This window comes from Oryctolagus cuniculus, chromosome 13 (assembly GCF_964237555.1).
Source record: "Oryctolagus cuniculus chromosome 13, mOryCun1.1, whole genome shotgun sequence".
Lineage (NCBI taxonomy): Eukaryota > Metazoa > Chordata > Mammalia > Lagomorpha > Leporidae > Oryctolagus > Oryctolagus cuniculus.
The window spans coordinates 108,434,907-108,456,908 of record NC_091444.1 but is presented as its reverse complement, the minus strand read 5'-3'; the positions used below and the strand labels follow the sequence as shown (position 1 = coordinate 108,456,908).

Below are 22,002 nucleotides of genomic sequence, written 5' to 3'. Positions count from 1 at the left end.
GGCACACACGGGGAAGATATAGTGTGGGGGGGCATCACCAGGCACACACGGGGAAGATACGGGGGGCACCATCAGGCACACACGGGGAAGACATGGGGGGCACCATCAGGCACACACGGGGAAGATATGGGGGGCACCATCAGGCACACACGGGGAAGACATGGGGGGCACCATCAGGCACACACGGGGAAGATATGGGGGGCATCACCAGGCACACACGGGGAAGATATTGGGAGCACCATCAGGCACACACGGGGAAGATACGGGGGACACCATCAGGCACACACGGGGAAGATACGGGGGCACCATCAGGCACACACGGGGAAGATATGGGGGGCATCACCAGGCACACACGGGGAAGATGGGGGGGACACCATCAGGCACACACGGGGAAGACATGGGGGGCACCATCAGGCACACGGGGAAGATATGGGGGGCACCATCAGGCACACACGGGGAAGATATGGGGGGCATCACCAGGCACACAGGGGGAAGATATGGGGGCACCATCGGGCACACACGGGGAAGATATGGGGGGCACCACCAGGCACACACTAGAAATATGGGGGGCATCACCAGGCACACACGGGGAAGATATGGGGGGCACAGCCAGGCACACACGGGGAAGATATGGGGGGCATCACCAGGCACACATGGGGAATATGGGGGGCACCATCAGGCACACACGGGGAAGATACAGTGGGGGAGGGGCATCACCAGGCACACACGGGGAAGATATGGAGGGCACAGCCAGGCACACACAGGGAAGATATGGGGGGCACAGACAGGCACACACAGGGAATATGGGGGGCACCACCAGGCACACACGAGGAAGATATGGGGGGCACCACCAGGCACACACGGGGAAGATATGGGGGGCACAGACAGGCACACACGGGGAAGATACAGTGTTGGGAGCATCACCAGGCACACACGAGGAAGATATTGGGAGCACCATCAGGCACACACGGGGAAGATACGGGGGACACCATCAGGCACACACGGGGAAGATACGGGGGCACCATCAGGCACACACGGGGAAGATAGGCACCATCAGGCACACACGGGGAAGATATGGGGGGCATCACCAGGCACACACGGGGAAGATGGGGGGGACACCATCAGGCACACACGGGGAAGACATGGGGGGCACCATCAGGCACACGGGGAAGATATGGGGGGCACCATCAGGCACACACGGGGAAGATGTGGGGGGCACCATCAGGCACACACGGGGAAGATATGGGGGGGACACCATCAGGCACACACGGGGAAGATATGGGGGGTACCATCAGGCACACACGGGGAAGATATGGGGGGCACCATCAGGCACACGGGGAAGATATGGGGGGCACCATCTGGCACACACGGGGAAGATATGGGGGGCATCACCAGGCACACACGGGGAAGATATACCCAAGGAAGGGTAGAGCAGCGGCTGCTGGAACCCCCAACCCCTCCCCAGCAAGGAGAACAAAGAAGAAGAATAAAATCTGTCAGATTTCTTTTCCCTGTTATCCACTGGTGTTTAAGGAAAGAAACCAAAGTGAAATAGGTTGGAAGAGTTCGTGTGTTTCATTCCAAACCACATTCCCTGCGCCTTCCTCCTGCTTGCTCAGCTCCACTGGAGAGCTCTCACCTGCTGGGTCCTGGATGAACTGTTTTTTTAACGGTTTTATTTGTGTGCCTTCATTTTATTTGAAAGGCAGACAGAGAGACAGATGAAGAGCAATCTCCCATCCTCTGGTTCACTCCCCAAATGACTGCAACAATGCACGGCTGGGCTAGACCCTAGCTAGGAGTCTGGCACTCTACCTGGGCCTCCCACACGGGTGGTAGGGACCCAAGCACTTGAACCATCACTGTTGATTAGCAGGAATCTGGGTCAGGAGCAGAGGGGCTGGGACTCGAAGCAGGCCCTCCGAGGCGGGATGCGGGCACCAACTGTCCACCGGGATGTACTGGGCAGTAACAGCCAAGCCGCCCAAGTCCCTCCCTCCGGGGTGTCCTGCCCCCGCTCCAGCGGCCTGAGTGGTCAGGAGGCTGAGGCAGAGTTGACGTGGACCCTGAGGAAGAGGAGGCGAGGACGAGGGCTGGACAGGACACGGCCCAGTGTCCAGGTAAATCACCACGGGGCCCTCAGCGCTATCCAAGGCCGGCATCCCTGGGCACCACGTCCTCTGAGGCCCTGCAGCCGGACGTGGAATTTGAGGCTGGGAATCCGGCTCCAGCAGGTTCTCGGGGACCGTGTGTGGGAGCCCTCGGCGCCCAGGGAGACCAAGCAGCGGGGCTCTGCAGCTTTACAGTGACCTGGCCGCAGGCAGGCTGGAGAGCAGGCAGCTGTCAGGGACCAGCACATGGCTGGGCGCTTGGCTTTGCCTAAAACTCAAGAAGAACCCCAATTCGACTCAGAGGGCACCCTGACCCCAGTGTGCCCATCAGGGGTAGCAGTCCACGTGGCTACCGGAGCTCTCCTTCGGAGCCCTGTTTATTTCAGATGTGCAGGGGGCGTGGCCTCGGTGCACCCGGACTCCCACCTGTACAACTCTGCCTCCCACCCACGGCCTCTTCCTGATATTTACAAACAATGTATGCCATCTAATCACTCACTTTTGCTTTCCTCAATTCAGTCAGCTGTTAATAATCCTGTTGTCATTTTTTCTCATACTTAGGACCAAAACTTTATTCATTCTCCTTGGAAGCTCTTCTACCAAGCCACTATAAAAACTGTCACTGTCACTATCAATGCCCAGTCCTGACACCTGTGAAGAGGTGTATTTTACACTTCAAAAGTCAGTCTACACAGCTGACAGAACCCTGTCACAGTCTTACAGCCTGCTCTTGTCAAATATTTGGGAAAATGCATTTTGCTTTTAAAAAAATATGTGGTTTCCACAGAGAAGAAAACAGTATGTATTTATCAAAAACTTACTTTATTTCTTTTCCCAAAAAAAAGAAGTCAACTTTTCTTATCCATTGATTTTTTTTTTTTTAGGGAAAAAGCAGTAAAATGGATTGGGATCATTTCCGTGTTTCATCCCAATCATTTCTTGCTCCTAATGACCCTGAAGGTCAAGGAGGTCATCCAAGTGCCAGATGAATTACTGGGAAGAAAGTCACAGCTGCTGGGGCCGTCACTGTGGCATAGCTGGTAAGGCCACCACCTGTGACGCTGACAACCCATATGGGTGTCCACTTGTGCCTTGGCTGCTCCACTCCCAATCCAGCTCCCTGCTAATGAGCCTAGGAAGGCAGCAGAAGATGGCCAAGTGCTTGGGCCCCTGCCATGCACGTGGGAGACCTGGAAGCAGCTCCTGGCTCCTGGCTTCAGCCTGGCCCAGCCCCAGTCATTTTGGCCACCTGGGGAGTGAACCAGCAAATGGAAGATGTCCCTCTCTGTCCCTCCCTCTCCTTGTAACTCCAAGTTTCAAAATAAATAGATAATGAAAACAAAGTCACAGCCATGTGACCGCCAGGGGCGAGGGAAGACACTGCGGCTCCTGTCCCAGCAGGTATGCTGGTCCTCGGCACAGCCTCTGCCCAACCCGTCGGGATCTGAACCTTGGCCCTCTGTGCCCCGCCCAGCCGTCCAGGGGACAAATCCCCACTGCCCTGGGGCACCACTGGGGACAGTGTGAGGAGCCCAGCCCCTCCCTGGGTAGGCTTGAAGCTTGCTACGGCCCCGCCTTCGATCCTGTGTTGGTCTCCATAGCCCTGGGGCTCCACTCACTGCGTGGGGTGACAGGAGGAACAGGCACCAGAAACCCGATGACCTGATCCTGTTCTGCCATGAGCTGTCTTTCCCATGGGAAAATCCACCTGGCTTCTTCCAACTCCTTTCTCTTGTGGGTGCAAAAGATGAAATAATCCCCAACCTCTGGCTGTGTGGAGGTGACCTGGAGACCAGGACGGACTTGTGAACTTGAGGCAGGGCTGCCACAGCCTCCGGTGCTCTGCAGTTGAGGCCAACTTCCCGGAGAGGCGAGGGGTGCCGCAGTGAAGGCACAGCTTGGAGTCCCTCACCCCATGGGGGAGCGCCTGGGTTCAAGTCCTGGCTCCCTTCCCACTTCCAGCACATCAGGGGCGGCAGGTCATGGGTCAGGTCGATGGGCCCCTGCCACCCACGGGGGAGGCCTGGCTGCAGCTCCTGGCTCCTTCCTGGCTCAGTCTCGGCCAGTGCAAGCGTTTGGGGAGTGAACCAGCAAATAAAAGCGCTCTAATAAAACAGTAAACAAACACAGCCTCCAGCGTTCTTACCCCGCTCCTCTGGCCAGCTCCGGTCTGCAAGCAGCTGGAACTCGTACTGGTATTCCTGTGGGGAAAGAGAACAGAGTGGGCCCGGCTTCCAGGTGGGAGGAAGAGAGGCAGCAGGGCACCGCACAGGGCTGCGACCGGCACACCACCGCCTCGCTGGCATTCCGAACTCCCTCGGCCGCGTCTCGTGCTCCTGCTCACAGGCCGGGGGAGGCGAGCTGTTGGCCAAGCACGGTTCCCACGGCTGTGCCCGGGATGCTGTACAGTGGGTGGGGTCTCCCATCCTCAGCCCCTCATCAGGTCATTGCTGCTGTGGCCCCACCAAGGTCATGTGCCCACCCCCAATAGAAGCCAGGGTCAGATGCTAGGGGGTGGAGCCCAGGCCGAGAAACCCCAGGTCCCTGCCTGTGCTGGGGGGCTCTGCTCCTCGGCCTCCCTGGTCCCGTCCAGTTCCACTCCCTGTTTTGTGCCCAGGGCTTCCCACCTGGAGGCCACACAGCTGGGATGCCTGGAGCTCCCACCATCAACGACCTCTGCCTTCTGCAAGGCTCTCCTCCTGTGGGAAACGCTTGTGTGACCATGGGGAGGAGAGTCCCGTCCCAGGCCCTGGTGGACACCCACGCAGACCTAGCTTCTCCTCACAGCTGTCACAATGGAGCACAGAAGCTTAGGCACCCGTGCCCCGCCCACCAGGTCTGGGGCATCCGGGCTTCAGTTACTGTTTACTGAACAGGTGAATGGGTCAGCAGACCAGGGCCTGAAGGCATGGCTGCCGGGACCCTCACTGGTTTCCACCCTTCCTCTTTTCCTCCCCGCGGAGCTGCCGGTCCTCTTCCTGCTTGTACCCCTGGTGTGGGAAGAACTCGAGAACCACTGGGCCCTGAGTCCACAGCAGGTGACTCAGGGGTGGGCGTCACCATGAGCAGCTCTGGGCCCTATGCCCGGGGAGCCTGCCCGCCGGGTGACACGGGGAGTGCATGCTCCTGGACACTCGGGTCAGCGTGGGCTCAAAGCAACTGCAGGGCGTGGCACCTCCCTCGGCACGCGCCTGCCACCTCAGAGCGACGTCTGCAGACAGCGGCGCAGGCGCCAGGAGAGGTGGCCGGGAGAGATGTGTTCCAGAGGGAGGTGCCCGTGTCCACAGTGGCCCCTTTCACACCCGCCCTCCGGCTGCACATCGGCGAACTCCCCACTCCCTGCTCCCCTCGCTGCCCTGGCCACTGCGCCTGCCCTCTCCGGGTCTCAGGCTGTGACTGTCTCCTTCCAGAACCCTCCTGTGAGGCTCACTGTCACACCAGAGGCCTGACGCTGTCGTTCCACGGCGGGTCAGCGGGAGGGCGCGGCAGCAGTGCGGGCAGAGTGCCACGCTCGTTCCCATCACGCTGCACAAGCTGCCTCGTTCATCCTGCTTGGTGTGCAGGGAGAGGAGATGTCATCAGCGGCCCGGGGCTCTCCGCGTGCCCGCTGCACCCTCGGCTTGGGAAGCCACTGTTCCGCACCTCTGTAAGCCCCAGCGTTCTCGTCTGTGAAACGGAGCGGGAAGAGGAGCAACCATCTCAGGGCCTCAGGGACACGGAAGGCGCGTGCGAGGGAAGGCCTAGCACAGAGCAGCGCATGCAGCAGCTGTCCTGGATTCTGCCGCCAGTCATCGCGGGAGCCACACCCTCCCATGCTGCACACGGAGCGCATCCCCCAGCTTCTGGGCGTCTCCCGGTCTCTCCCATCACACAGTCCATGGAGAACATGTGGCTGGGCAGAGTGCAGTGACAGCAGCTCCTGGGGACGGGAGCAGCCTTCGGTGAAGCCTCCAACACCTGCTGGTCAGAGCTCACGGGCGGGTGCTCTCGGGGGCAGGAGGCACTGGCGGGAGCCAGGGCAGGACACACAGACACCACTGCTGCACACCTGACGGAAGGAGCAGGCAGCTCCCAGCAAGCGGGGGCCCAGAGCTGGGCCAGACGCGCCCCTCCCGCTGCACTGGTGGGCGAGGGAGCCAGGCGCTGTGCTCCACGCTCCTGCCAGCCAGCCACAGCAGGTGCCCAGACCATCTCTCCTCTGTTCCAGCACCCACAGCCAGGATCTCACTCATCTCTAAGAGCACAGGTTCCCTGCTGTGCAGCGGACCAGGGGCCCGGAGCACCGTGAACTGGAAGCTGCCTCCTTCTGCTCGGGGCGGTGCTCAGGACAGGGGTGGTGGCAGCCTGGGCGGTCAGAGACGGGACCTGGCAGGCACGGTGTGGGGCGGGGTCCCTGGGGACAGACGTCCTTCCACCCCCTGCACTAGGCACCGCCGCACGGGCACCTGCCTGCTACCTGGACTCCGAGCCAGCGCCGCTCCTCTCCCAGGGCTGCTCTGTCAGCTGCTCTCGGCCCTTCGTCCTCTCGGGGCTGCTAATTGCCCGTGAGCAGCACGGCTTCTTAATTCCGACTTCGCTAGAACAGCAGGCGGGAGACGGAATCGCTGTAATGGGGTTAATGTTCATCGCTAACGCAGGAAGAGGCTTGGTCTGAGGCCGCCCTTCCAAACCTGTCATCCTGAAATAAAGCAGAGCCTGGGCCAGGAACAGCGCCGACGTGCCCTGCCGTCTCTCCTTGCTCCCTTAACCCAGGAGCCCCACAGCCAAGGAAGCTGGACGCCCCGGCTCGCGTCATCAATGCCGACGATGCCACCAGGGCCTCAGGGGCCCTGCTGATTTCAGAGACTCGGGAACCGGAGAAACAGTCCCGACCTCTGCAGCACACAGAACGCTTCCCAAGTCCCCGTGGGGCACGCGGTGCGGGTGCATCCAAGCAGGCACTGCCCGCGCAGGAGGCGGGGACGGGCGCCACAGCCCAAGTCCCAGATGCGGACCCCGTGGAGTCCGAGCAGACTCAGCAGCGGCAGGGACCCCGGCAGCGAGAGGAGGCGGCCCTTGTCCAGCGGGCTCTGCAGACGGCAGCGGTGCACCTGAGCTTGTCCAGAGCTGTCCTCTGACACAGAACTCTGGGATGCACTTCCTGAGGCCAGTGGGCGCGAGAGCAGCCCCGCTGTGGTGATGAGTCCTGGCCTCCGCTCCTGCGCTCCGCCCCACCCACCCCACACAGGGAGGCGCAGGACCTCACACGCACCCCAGCTCCCACCAGTGCTCCTGAGGCCGTGGGGTCTTCTCTAAGGAACCAGGAGCTGTGGGGCAGGTCTTGGAGAGGCCCTCCCTGGGGACACCCTGGGAGCAGCTTCGAGCAGCAGAGGGGGTGGTCTGAGGTCCCACGTTGCAGATTCCACAGGAGGCAGGTGGCCAGGGGCCAATCCTACAAGGACAGCAACACTCTTGAGCGGGTTCTGTCCCTGATGACGCCACACAAAGGCGTGGCCTGCGACAGGCCCGGGTATGGGGTCCCCCTTCCCCAACACAGGCCTTGCTGTCCCTGTCAGCTGTGTCCCCTCCCACAGAGACTGCTCTGGTCCCCAGGTCAGGGGGCTCCACTAAGACAGGAACGGCACTGGCTGACGGACAGAAAGGCAGTGGAGTCCTGGGGTTGGTGCAGAGGGCACAGCAGGCATGGTCACGACTCCCACGTTCATGACAGGTCCCCACCCCACCTCTGCTGCTAGGAGCTCTCAGCCCTGCACGTGCTCCTGCCCTAAGCACCCGAGCCCCTCTCGGTCAGCCTGAGTCTCACGCCGGGCACTTGCAGCTGAAATGGAGGGAGGCAGGGTGCAGAGGGCTGGGCCTGGGGAGGGGCCCAGGAGCACTGGCGGCTCACGAACTGCTCGCCTTCCAGGGACAGCAGACTCGTCCCGGGGCTCTGCATGCCCGCGCCCACACCTGCACCCGCACCCGCACCCACGCCCACGCCCACACCCACCCCCCAAGCCCATCCCATTGCTTCACTTGCTCCGCAGGCTGAGTTCCCTGTCCTCTGTGCTTTCTGCAGGGTGAGGGACGAAGCAAGATGCCTCCTTCAGCGCGGGGTCCCCGAGAAACCCCAAGAAGCAAGGCGAAGTCTAAGCCTGCTCTCTAAGCTTGCAGTTGCGTTGGCCTGGGAGAGAGTCTGTGACAGTGTCCGGTTCCTCTTGCCCAGGACGGCCCTCCTCAGCCCTCCTCTGTCCGACCACAGTGCCTTCCTCCCCGGCTTTGCTCCTTCAACCCTTTGACCCACAGGCTTGGATGGGTGTGGCAAGGGTGCCTGCGGAGTTTTGGGAGGGTCTTCCTTAAGGAGAAGATCACCAAACTCGGGCTAAGGTTTTCCGGGGTCACCCCGAGTGCTCTGGCCTGAGTGTGGAGCAGGCGCCGTCCTGCTAGCTGGAGCCCTGTGTCTGTCGGCAGCCAGGGCTCACACCAACGCAGCTGCTGAGGGCCCATGGGCGCCTGGCTGTCGGGCACAGCACCGGCTCTGAGGACCCACTCTACCCCATGCCCTCCACCACCCTGTCCCGGGAACGGAAGGGTTGTGCTGGGCTGACGGCAGCCCTCACCCTCACCTGCCCTCAACACGAGGCAGCTTGGGGCCCACCTGGCTGGTGCTACAAGGCTCTGGGTTCCTGCTAAGAGCTGGTGCCCACCAAGGTGCCAGGGGACAGGTGGGACGTGTGTCCACAGCACTGTTCCTTCTGAGGAAGAGCCAGCTCCCCAGAGCCCTGACCAAGAGTGCTGCCCACCAGGCTGGCTTCTGTCCTGTGCCCGCACAGCATCTCAGAGCAGCCAGGAGGCGGGGCCGCCGCCCCACAGGGGCTGAGCTCGGCCCAAAGATAGTACCGATGACCGCCTCCAACTCTGACCGGGCCCACACTGAAGTTTCCCTTTTCGCTACTTAACGGGGGTCTCCTGCTCTTAAGAACTACCAGGTCGGGGATAGAGCCAATAAAGGGTCAGCATCCTCTGCACCGGGCCACTGTCGTGGGAGGGCTTTGTGACCACAGCGACGTGCACCTCTTCCCTCCTCTACTCAGCAGCAGACACTGGCCACACACTGTGAGCTGTGCAGGCGGTCAGGGTCAGACTTGGGGGACGACAGGGTCTCTGTTTTGGTCCCTGGGGAGGAGCAACTGCCGCGTAGACCCTAACAGGCAGGGCTTCCAACGCCATTGCATTTTGTGTCGGAAGCAGACGGCGACACAGGCACACACCCAGGGCTGCCGAATGCCTGCAAGGCCCCACCTCCCCACAGGATAGGCTTTACTGCATGAGAACACCTGGCCGCTGGCGCGCGCTGCCCAGGCTCTCCTGCCAGGAGGGTGGAATGAGGACCTGAGGGAGGTGGAGGGAGGGTGCTTGGAGCCGCGCCCACAGGCGGCTCCCGCATTTGTTCCAAGACGCTGGGAGGCCAGGACGTGGCCACACAGCATGCCTTGGGGCCTTAGTCAGCTGCGTGGGCTTCCTGAACCCCACTGTGAGGCAGATGAGCCCAGAGCATAGAGAAATGACTGAATTTGTCACTCCAATAATTGGAACAAGAGGAAGCACAAGAACCAAAACGTGGAGAAGAGTTTACACCCTCACTGGCCGAGGAGCCCGTGCCAGGGCAAACCCAGGATCTACTTTCACTCATGTGAATTAGCAAGAACGCTATGTGGGAGACTTACTGGGAAGAGGATGTTACGCAGTCACTGCTGTATTACTGTCGGCCTCGCTGTAGATGTTTCTGGAAAGAGCAGCAGTGAACAAACGTGGTCAGAAACTCTGGCCCAGTCGTCTCACTCCCAGGACTGGATCCTAAGAACACAACGCAGTGGAAGCCAAAGCTCTGTGAAGGACATCAGCAGAGCAAAAAAGAAGCCAGGCTGGGAAGGGGCCATGCCAGGACGGTGCAGGCACACTGCCCAGGGAGCGCGTGCGCAGTCACGGAGAAACACGGCCACGGGGAAAACGTCCTGGAGCCGAGTCTGAGAGCCGCCAGGAGTGCCGTGGGCAAGCACGGCGGGGGTGTGGGCAGGCCCGGCGGGGGTGCGCTCAGACGACACACGACACGTCCATGTTATCCACAATTCCAGTGTCACTATGCCTTGTCTTCTTTCTCAAGATGTAGCTATTTATTTATTTCAAAGGCAGAGAGAGTGAGAGGTCTTCCATCTGCTGGTTCTCTCGTTAAATGGCTGCAACTGCTGGGGCCAGGCCAGGCCAGGCTGAGGTCAGGAGACAGGAACTCCATCTGGGTCTCCCATGTGGGTGCAGGGGCCCATGACTTGGGCCATCCTCCACTGCTTTCCCAGGCCACAGCAGACAGCTGGCCTGGAAGAGGAACAGCTGGGACTGAAATTGGTGCCCATTCAGGATGCTGGCGTCTCAGGCCACAGCTCCACCTGCTGTGCCACAGCGCTGGCTTCACCACATCTTGTGTTTAGTGAAAAGGCATTTGCAGATGAAATCCCAGATCTCCCTCAGGATAAGGAGCGGCATGGCACCCACTGACTTCAGAAACAAGCAGTCGTGTGATGAGTGACAGCTGCAGCCCAGGGCCCGGCGGTGGCTCCTGACCCAGGCCTGCGTCCTGTGTGGGGTCTGAGCTGTGTCCGATGGAAGCCACCCAGGGGATGTCCCTGCTGCTTCCAGGAACCGGCAGCGGGGCTCGGCGGCAGCTTCCCAGAACCGCGGCTTCCTGGCAGGAGGGTCTCTGGAGACTCTAGGCAGGCTCACCCGACACAGCGGCTGAGAGGTCTACACTCAGATGCAGGGGTCCCGGGGGTCTGGGGTCCATGTGAAACCTGCAGTTTCCCTTTATTTTCTCTCGCAAAGATGCTAGGGACTCCAGGATATGTGTAGCCTGGCTTCATATTTCATCGTATTTTTTATGATACAAATGTTACTCCAAGATCTGCGGATTATTTCCTGGGTGTTTGAAAAGGAAGCTTCGCCTAAGCTTACTCACAGGCACACAGGAAACACAGTCCTTTGATTCCAAGAAAGAAAGATGAGCCTGGAAGGGGCTGGGGGCTGGGCCTCTCCTGGCGCCATCAGCGCCTGTGATGGAGGAGACAGCACCAGCCCAAGGGCAGCCGCGGGCAGTGGCTCTGACCCTCGAGGAGGACCAGCTTGGGGGGACCTCTCGCCCCGCACACGAGACGGGGTCCCTGTTGCCGCTCCGCCAGCACATGGAACAGTTCTTTTCCTGCTGCTTGGTTACGGAGGATGGGCGCACAACAGAGACTGCAGCTCACATCGTCTTCTGCACGTTGCCTGACAATCGTGCGGGAATCCAGCGGCTGTCTGAGCTGCTATGCAGCTGTTGCTAAGTCCACGCAGGTGCCTCCCCATGGAATTACCCCGAGCTTGGATGAGGGACACAGGGATGTGGTACCAAAGCTGCAAAGCCGGGAGCCCCAGCGAAGGCCTCGTTCATACCTGCTAACTCCTGCAAGGTCAGCATCTGGAAGCTCCCGCGCTCAGCCTCTGGCCAGACAGCAGACTCTCACGCTGACAATCTGACGCTTGGGGGCTGCGTTGTGGAGCAGCGGCCTGAGCCGCCACTTCCAGGACCGGCATCCCACGCTGGAGCGCAGGTCCCAGTCCTGGCTGCTCCGCTGGCAACCCAGCTCCCTGCTGACGCTTGGGAAAGCAGCAGGTGATGATTCAAGTACCTGGGCCTCTGCCACCCGTGTGGGAGGTCAGGCTGTGTTTCTGGCTCCTGGCTTGGGCCTGACCCAGGCCTGGATACTGCATCCACCCGGGGAGTGAACCAGCGGATGGAAGCTCGCTCTCTCTGTTATTCTCCTTCCAAACAAATGAATAAATCTTTCTTAAGAAAGGAACTCGGGGGCTCAGACAGTCTCTCCCTGCACCACCTCCTCAGGACAGCACGTGTCTTGTCACTCTGCTAGGCGTCAACAACTGTGTGTCTCTTTAAGAGCCAAGAGCTTATTTTCTAAAATGCAAGTTACTTTACAAACCAGCGTCAGCTCCAGTTCCAAGCATGCACACCCCGTGTCCTCAGGGGCATCACTTACGTGGGCAGGGGGAGGGCGGGTGCGAGGACAAGGACAGCGAAGGCCTGTGCGGTGGGCAGCTCAGCTGAGTCATCCCGGCGTGGCCTTGACCCCAGGCGAGCTGCGTACGCTGCCCGCACTGAGCACCAGGCTCAAGGTTGCTCAGCCGCAGCAGGGCTCCGCAGGCACCCAGGACAGACGCCGCCAGGTGCACGCAGATTCCCCCGTGGGTCCTTCCAGGCCCAGTGGTCAGCTCTGCCAGAAAGCAGGCCCTTAGCGGCCGGAGATGGACCGGCCTGGAGGGGAAGCAGTGACAGCTGCCTGCGTCATCACTGTGTGCATGCAGGTGCTTTGCGTCCTCACCCTTTGACAAAGCCTGGCCTCTGCAGACACGGGCAGAGGGGGGGTCTCTTGCCAGGGCAGGAAATTCAGTCCAGAAACAGGGGGCGGGCACAGCTGGGCACAGTGCCACGTGCCCGTCTGCAGGAGCAGCTTTCGGCCTGAGCTGGCCCAGCCCGCGGAAGCAGAAGCGGGCATGGAAGCACAGTCTCCCTACCCTCCCGAAGCCACCATCAACAGAGAGGGGCAGGCGGCACGGGCCTGCTCTGTACAGGGTGAGCTCTGGCTTGTGCCTTCCACACTGTGGCACGCCCACTTGGGTTTCAGTATGAACATGTCTTTGGTGTCCTGCCATGCAGGATGCAGCTCAGACCCGCTACAGCTCCTGGGCCTCGCTCGGATGCCCATCCGTGTCACCAGGTCAGGGCAGGACCCCAGATGCTGCCCATGGGGCTGCCTGGCGTGGGCCCTGTGTGCTCTGGGAAGCACCAACCCTGGATCACAAACTCAGAGGGGCAGGGCGCAGGGGTCTCCTCCAGGCAGCAAGGACTGGGTCAGACAAGAGCAGGGACCACAGGTCTCTAGGTCCTCAGGTGCCTGCCACACAGGCTCTGTAGAGCCCTCCACCTTTGCCCCCTCACCCCACCCCCACCCACCCCACCCCTGCTCCAGAGAGGCCTTTTAGGAAATAAGGGGAGGGTGTGTGAGGAAAGCATTTATACAGAGACAGTCACGCCCTAAAAGGTCCATTCAAGGGCTTTGCAAGGATCCATATCCCACGAGGACCCACCGGGAACCACGAGAACCAGGAGCTCAGTTACAAAGCACGCGTCAGTCGCAGGCACCAACTCCGTGGTTCATGAGATGACAAACCAGCAGCCAAGCGCTGACTCCGGCTGTGTCCTGTATTCCACGGGGGGACTTAGAGACACTGGGCCTGCGGTCACCATGAAGCAGCAGAGTCAGCTGCTCCGAGGAGCTGGCCTGGCATTCCCGACGGGAATAACCAAGGCAGTGACCGAGCTGCACCACACGTGCCCCACGTGTTCACAGGAGAACTCACCAGCCCCAGCGGAAGCGCTGCTTCCCACCGTCGCAGAAGGCGTCACGTTTATCCAGCAGCTACTCCGGGAGGCACGGTGCTGGTTGCCGTGGCTACACGTTGTCGTCTGGCCCACACAGGAGGGTTCCCTGGAAGGGAGGCGCCGAAGCCAATTCATGTCCACCTTTGCATCACCTGAGTGCCTCCCAGCTCAGGGTGGGCGCCTGGACCTTGGCGAGGCTGTGGGTGGGGTCTTCCCTGCAGGGATTGGTAAGTCCCCCATGAAAGCCTGAGCACCATCCACCAAGGGGTTAAATGGGTTTTCCAAGCCAGCGGCATCTGCATTGTGTTCACACCTGCAGGGAAGCACACCTCGGTCCAGGAGCCCTGCCTTTTCCATTCCTGCCCCAGAGCAACCAAAGTAATGGATTTCAGCAGCCACGCCGACCCGTTTAACTAAACCCGGCCCCTCTAACTAAGGCAGAAAATCCAAAGCAAGGTCCAAACGGCCGACAGGCTGAGCCGAGGAGGTCGTGAGCAAGCAAACAGAAGTGTGAAGCCTTGGAAGGCACCCCAGGTCTGGTTCTAGATCCCTCCTCTGCCTCCCAGGGCCTGAGGCACTGGGTTTTGCAGCCGAAGTGACAACATGGTGATTTTCCCTTAGAGACCACTCCACAATGCTGTTTTATAACACAGTCTTTAGGAGACATGTTCTGTTATCTTTGAACAAGATTTATTTATTGAAAGGCAGAGTGATGGGGGGGGAGAGAGGGAGGGAGGGAGGGAAGGGGAAGAGAGAGGGAGAGAAAAAGAGAGAGAGAAAGAGAGAGAGAGAGAGAGAGAGAGAGATCTTCCATCTGCTGGTTCACTCTTCAAATGGCCACAAAGACTGAGGCTAGGCCAGGTCAAAGCCAGAAGCCAGGAACTCCATCCTGGTCTCCCACATGGATATAGGGGCCCAAGCACTTGTGCCATCCTCTGCTGCTTTCCCAGGGAGCTGGATCAGAAGTGGGGCAGCCAGGACTTGAACTGATGCCCATATGGGATGCTGGTGCTGCGGGCAGGTGCAGCTTAACCCACTGGGCCACAGCACCGCCCAGACATACTCTATCCTGATGAATGAGTTTTCCTTGTGAAGACGGAGCTGCTGAAGGTAAGACTTGTGACTCTTGGATAAGCAAGGATTCAGTTTCTTAAACAGAGAGCACTCACCATGAAAGGAAATAAACAAGTCCGTGAAAAACTGAGACCTTCTGTTTACCCGGGGACGCAAGCGTGGGGAGGAAAGGCAGGAGGAGGGGCAGACGTGGACACACTCCCACCCAGAACAGACTCAGGCCAGGGACCTGCTGCTGCTGGACAAGTGACCGCCAAACAGACGCTCATGGCAACAAGCCCTCGGCCTCCCAGGGTCGGGGGTCAGGGCTCCACACCAGGCTGTGCTGAGGGCCTCTGGCCCCCGAATCTCAGCAGGGGCTGCCCTTGGTTCAGGCCCCATGGGGGGAACCCTGCCAGCCTGTGAACGTGGCTGTTGGAGCGGCCGACACTGCAGTGGTGGGCTGGAGGCGGCCATCCTTGCCTGGTGGGCCTCTTCGATCTGGGAGCTCAGCTTCCCCTGAAACAGAGAGAAGGGACCAGCAAGACCGGGGCCAGCGCCATTTACAACCTCGGCCCCCGTGCCGTGTCAGACTCCACAGGAGAGTCGCAAGCGTCTGTCGACACCCCTGGGCAGGTGCTCAGCGTGTGAGCGCAGGAGCTGAGGGGCACTACAGGGCACCTTAAAATGCTTATTTGTGTTGTTTATTTGAACATCAGAGAGAGAAGGAGACAGAAAGAGAAATCTCCTGTCTCTAGGTTCATTCCTCAAATGCTGCAACAGCTGTGCCTGCAAAAGTGAGGCTCGGCCAGGCCGACGACAGGAACCAGCAACTCCCTCTGGGCCTCCCACATGGGTGGCAGGGACCACCACATACGCAGCCACAACCGAATGGACAAATTCACCTGATAAACATGTACATGAATCCCTGAAACAGGCCAGTCTCACTCGTGGTGAGAGGAGAGAGCAGGCCCCTGGTGAGACTTGGCAGGAAGGCCAGGGCCAGGTGCGCCCTGCCTTCTTGATGAGGATTATCTGCTCTGTGAAGATCTACGCACTACACATGGCCAGCACTGTGGCGCAGTGGGCCAAGCTGTTGCATGAGATGCTGGCAACCCATAGGAGCACCAGGTGGAGTCCTGGCTGCTCCACTTCTGATCCAGTTCCCTGCTAATGAGCCTGGGAAGGCAGCAGAAGATGGCTCAAGTGCTTGGGCCCCCGCCACTGCTGTGGGAGACCTGTACAGAGTTCCAAGTGGCTATTTGAGGAATGAATCATTGCATGGAAGACCTTTATTTCCCTCTCGTTCTTTCTTTCAAATAAATACATATTTAAAAATAAATGCATAAGTAGAACAACATACACATCTGTGACCTGTGCATTCGGGTGTGCAAGGACTTCTGGGACACTCTACCCCATGTCGGAACACCTGGGTTCAAGTCCTAGCTCCACTCCAATGCCAGCCTCCTACTGTGCACTGTGGGAGGTGGCAGGTGAGGGCTCAGGCAGCTAGGGCCCTGCCACCCACATGGGAGGCCCAGGCGGAGCTCCCGGCTCCTGGCTTTAGTCCCAAGCACAGGGCCACTGCAGGCACCTGGGGAGTGAACCAGGAGACGGGAGCGTTCTCTCTCATTTTCTCTCAACTAAGTAAATACATTTTTAAAGGAATAAAAAATTTTAAAACTCATATCACATTTATTCCCGCTACACAATTCAAAATGGCACCTACAAATAAGTTCTCATAAGCAGAAAAAAGACGGGTAAGCCAGTCCGCTGCCAACTGAACCATGTGTCCACGGTGGTGGTGTCCCGAGCCCCAGTCCCTGAGGCCCCGACTGCCGGGAACTGGCTTCCATTCCTGGCAGCTGGAGGCTCACCACATCCTTTACTTCCTGCTTCTTCCTTCCCCAGAGAAACGCTAGAAGGGCTCTGATCCGGGGAACCCAGGTGGGGCTGCCCTTCCTTCCCGTGTGCCCACGGCCACCCACGCTGATGCTCTGTCGGCAAACGAGACCAGAGATGGGAGCGGGGTGGGGGAGGAAGATGGGAGCCATGGGACAAAGGCCCCCTGGGGTGGGGGGGTAAACAGGCGGGTGGGGGTGTTCAGTGGAGTTCAAGAGAGCACAGCCGCGGTGTTCCCAGAGGAGGGAGGGCCACACAAGGGCCTGAGGAGAGCCAGGTGAGCCGTGGGATCTGCCAGCCCAGCCCTGTTCACCCTGTCGGCTTGGTGGACGGGGTTCCAGCTGCAGAGCTGCACGCCACTCCGTGTCAAATACCGTTTGGAACAGGTGTTACCTGGGGAACGGAGCCCCAGGGTCCTCCCCCGGCCATGTCCGCCTGGCGAGAACTGAGGCCTCGCAGGGACCCGGGCAGCCCTCCGTGCTTCATGGAAGCAGGGCATGAGGTGGATCATCCCACCCCAAAGCCGAGTGGCTGCCTCTTCGTGAACTTGCAAAGGGAGACCAGCGGGAAACAACACATGTCACAGGCCGGCAATCTTGTGTTTTGTCTCTGCCCTGGGACACCGCATCAGACCTGTTTTTCTGGGGGCTGGAGGGCCCACACTGCCTTCCCAGTGGTAGGCCACGTGGGAGAGACCCCACAGCTGTGTTCCCACTCGGCAGCTGTAAGCACGTGGTTTTCAAGGCTTCAGGTTATAGCGGCTGGAGTAGAAAGCCCACTGACCAAGCCAGCGAGGTCAACCCTGCCTCACGGAGCAGAGGGGGAGAGCCCCTCTCCAACACCCCCACCCCACCTCTTCCAGACATGGCAGTGTGCACGTGATGACCCTGGGGACTCACATGTGATGACTATGGAAAAACACATGTGATAACCATGGAGACACACACATGACCATGGAAACGTGTGGTGACCATGGTGACACACACGTGATGACCATGGTGTATACATGCATGACCGTGGAAACACATGTGTGGTGACAAAACGGTGACACATGTGTCATGATCATGGTGAACACATGTGATGACCCTAGTGACACACACACATGATGACCATGGTGAACACACACATGATGATCACAGAAACACATGTGTGGTGACTCTGGTGATACATCCATGATGACCCTAGAAATACACACATGATGACTATGGAAACACACATGTGATGACCATGGAGATCCAAGTGTGATGACACTAGTGACACATGTGATGACCATGGTGACACACATGTGATGAATATGGTGACACATGATGACCAGGGTGTACGTATATGTGATGACCATGGAAACACACATAATGGTCACAGTAACACATTTAATGACCTTGGAGACCCGAGTGTGATGACTCTGGTGAACACACGTGATTACCAAGGTGACACTCACATGTGATGACCCTGGTGAACACACGTGATTACCAAGGTGACACATGTGATGACCCTGGTGACACACACATGATGACCATGATGAACACACTTTGAAAACCCTGCTACACAGTGGAAGCTTACCACACATCTATTACAGGGATTCTAAAAAGTAAATTATGGTTTTTTTCTGCATCATTTAAAGGCCTGCTGTATGAATCCCTCTCACTGAGGATTCTATGTTTGCATAAGGTGTGAAATCATTAGTTTTAAATTAGAATTAATGTTTGACATCAAGCGGAAGGAAGAAAATTAATCTGTCTTGGGAAAATACTAAACGGTAGTGAAATAAACAGATGAGTGCCGTATCATGTGCCCTGTGTGCTTCCTGCATGGACACAGGTGTGCTGCACTGTGCACCCTGGGTGCTGTACAGAGCAGCATGCATCTGCTTCCTGCATGGACACACGTGTGCTGCACTGTGCACCCTGGGTGCTGTACAGAGCAGCACACGTATGCTTCCTGCATGGACACATGTGTGCTGCACTGTGCACCCTGGGTGCTGTACAGAGCAGCATGCATCTGCTTCCTGCATGGACACAGGTGCTACACTGTGCACCCTGGGTGCTGTACAGAGCAGCACACATATGCTTCCTGCATGGACACACGTGTGTTGCCCTGTGCACCCTGGGTGCTGTACAGAGCCACACGCATCTGCTTCCTGCATGGACACACGTGTGTTGCCCTGTGCACCCTGGGTACTGTACAGAGCAGCACACGCATCTGCTTCCTGCATGGACACACATGTGTTGCCCTGTGCACCCTGGGTGCTGTACAGAGAAGCATACGTGTGCTTCCTACACACTAGACACGGATGTTTAGAGGTGTGGCTTCTTCATAAGCCAAGGACTTGCTCTCTGGGCGTGCAAGGCATCCGAGCACCAGTGTGGCACTGAATGTGGGCCTCGCGAGCTGCAGACCGCGCTGGACTCGCCCAGGCACATCTAGGAGACACTCATCTGGGGCACTTTTCTAATCACTTCCATTCTTATCAAAAGCAAAATCAAACTATTTCCATTGCAAAAGCAAATTCCAAACAACACCCACTGGAATTAGCAAAGCAACAGTTCATCAGAAAATCACCTGTCGAATTCAGTGCAACCTGGAGTTGCTCGTGGGTGTGCTAATGGGCGAGTTCAGGCTGCAAGCAGGAGTCGGCTCTTCTGAGACAGCCTCATTCCAGGGATCCCCTGAGTGACAGCTCCACGTCGTCCCCACACGGGTGACAGCAGTCAGCTCTCCCAGACGTCTGCCACGGACACCATCTGAAAGAGTACACAGTACTTTGGAACTCACTCAGGCTCATTCTGCCAGGAGGACACCCTCTCTGGGCACCCGGCCACCAGAACCCACCCTGCTCTCTCTGTGGCTGTGGCCCCTGAACCATGGCCTGCAGTTTTATCAGAGAGCAATCAGGAAGAACCCAGGGCACTGAGGACAAACAGGTGTGCATGAGCCCTTGGGGCAACTGAGCTGTGGCCATATTTATTTATTTAGACCCGCGTCCTGCTGTTCCTCCACCTCCACGGCCACACCACCATCGCCTCTCACCCGCTCTTGTCTGAGCCACAGCAACAGCCCCTGCTGCTCTCCTGTCCTCAACCCTGCTCCACACCATGCAGCTGCCACGGGGAGCCTGCGTGGGCCTGGGCCTGCTGCAACAGTGGGGGCCGTGCGGGCGGGAGAAGCAACCCCATGCCTGGGGGAGGCATCACTCCCACAAGGACAGGCCTGTGGCTCTTCCCAGACGGCAGGCCTGGCCATTCCCAAACTCAGCAGAGGACCGCGCCATGCTGGGGCTCAGGGTCGGCCCAGAGGGGTCCGTACCCACAGCACCCAGCTGTCCACCAGGGAGCCCGTGGGAGGCGTGGCCTTGGCCCAGATGAGGCGGTAGGTTTCAGGGCCTTGCGTCCTGGGTCCAGCCTCACTCACACACCTGTGGCAGGGGGTCTGCAGGGTGCATCTCCTGCCATGCAGTCTCCTCGTCAGTTCAACCAGAGCCGCGGCAGGGCTTGATGACTCTTCCAAGTCCACAGCGGATTCTGAAATGTGGATCGGCATTGGAGCGCACCAGCTTAAGCCACGGTTTGCGACTCTGAGCCTTCCCAGAGTGCTAGTTTGAGTCCAGGTGGCTCCACTTTCCATGCAGCTCCCTGCTGATGCACCTGGGAGGGCAGCAGAAGATGGACTAAGTGCTTGGGCCCTGCACCCATGTGGGAGACCTGGATGCAGCCCCTGGCTCCTGGCTTCAGCCTGGTCCAGCCCTGGCTGTCACTGCCATTTGGGGAGTGAACCAGTGGAATCTCTCTCTTTCTCTTGTCACTCTGCCTTTCCAATAAATAAATATAACTTTTTTTTTACAGGCAGAGTTAGACGGGGGGAGGGGGAGCTTCCTTTTCTGTTGGTTCACCCCCCTCATCCTCCAAATGGCCGCTACGGCCAGCGTGCTGTGCCAATCCGAAGCCAGGAGCCAGGTGCTTCCTCCTGGTCTCCCATGCGGGTGCAGGGCCCAAGCACCTGGGCCATCCTCCACTGCACTTCCGGACCACAGCAGAGAGCTGGACTGGAAGAGGGGCAACTGGGACAGAATCCAGTGCCCCAACCAGGACTAGAACCTGGGGTGCCGGCACCGCAGGCGGGGGATTAGCCTAATGAGCTGCGACGCCGGCCCTAAATATAACTTTTAAAAATAAATACATTAAATTAAAATGTATCTGGAAACATAAAGAACTTAGATACCTGAAAAAGGAAGAAATTTGGAAGACTCACATAACCTAAACTCGAGATTTATGGTAAAGCTATAGCAATCACACACACACGTACACACACATGTTCACACATGCACAAACACACACATGAAATCAATCTAGCTTGAGTCCAGAAATAGAACCAAGTGATATTGTGTATTTATCTTTTTTTAAAGTTCAAGGATTACTTGATGGGAAGCGGCTACTCTCAAACAACATAACCAAGACTGGACGCTGATGTGCAGAAAATGAACTAGATCCTCATGACAGAGTACACAGAGGTCAGCTCATGACCTCACACACACACACAGAGGTCAGCTCTCAGTGACCTCACACACACACACACACACACACACACAGAGGTCAGCTCTCTGTGACCTCACACACACACACACAGAGGTCAGCTCAGTGACCACACACACACACACACAGAGATCAGCTCTCAGTGACTACACACACACACACACACAAACACAGAGGTTAGCTCTCTGTGACCTCACACACACACACACACAGAGGTCAGCTCTCAGTGACCTCACACACACACACAAACACAGAGGTCAGCTCTCAGTGACCACACACACACAGATCAGCTCACAGTGACCTCACACACACACACATACACAGAGGTCGGCTCTCAGTGACCTCACACACAGAGGTCAGCTCTCAGTGACCTCACACACACACACAAACACAGAGGTCAGCTCTCAGTGACCACACACACACACAGATCAGCTCACAGTTACCTCACACACACACACACACACACACAGAGGTCAGCTCTCAGTGACCTCACACACACACACACAGAGGTCAGCTCTCTGTGACCACACACACACACACACACACAGAGGTCAGCTCTCAGTGACCTCACACACACACACACACACACAGAGCTCAGCTCTCTGTGACCTCACACACACACACACACACAGGTCAGCTCTCAGTGACCACACACACACACACATACACACACAGAGGCCGTTTACAGTAGGTCACAGACTTTAGTGAAAAATTGGGAGCCATAAAACTCCAGGGAGAGAATTTGAGATCGTAATCTTGATTTCTGCAGGATCTCTAGGACATAAGAATTATGAACTGGAAAGGACATTTTTCCTAGCACCTGGAGGACCACATCGCACATCAAATATGTGAGTTTGAGTCCCAGCTCCAGCCCTTGGCCCTAGCTTCCGGCTAATGCACCCTCTGGGACAGTTCACGTAGTTGGGTCCCTGTAACCCTGGGG

At 58.3% G+C, this 22,002-nt stretch overlaps 1 long non-coding RNA gene across 32 annotated transcripts in view; it reads right to left on the bottom strand.

Moving 5' to 3' along the window:
* The window catches only part of LOC103352362 (uncharacterized), a 185,709-nt gene that overhangs the window by 29,861 nt on the left and 133,846 nt on the right, over positions 1–22,002 (bottom strand). For 15 of the 32 annotated variants that reach the window (XR_011381751.1, XR_011381762.1, XR_011381769.1 and 12 more), the window contains 6 exons: positions 19,946–20,174; positions 19,093–19,274; positions 13,557–13,684; positions 8,127–9,876; positions 4,739–7,542; positions 4,258–4,312 (listed from right to left, as the gene is read on the bottom strand). This is a non-coding gene — a long non-coding RNA (uncharacterized lncRNA). The remainder of the gene's footprint in view (positions 1–4,257; positions 4,313–4,738; positions 7,543–8,126; positions 9,877–13,556; positions 13,685–19,092; positions 19,275–19,945; positions 20,175–22,002) is intronic. The other 17 variants (XR_011381778.1, XR_011381776.1, XR_011381770.1 and 14 more) reach the window with 17 other exon arrangements.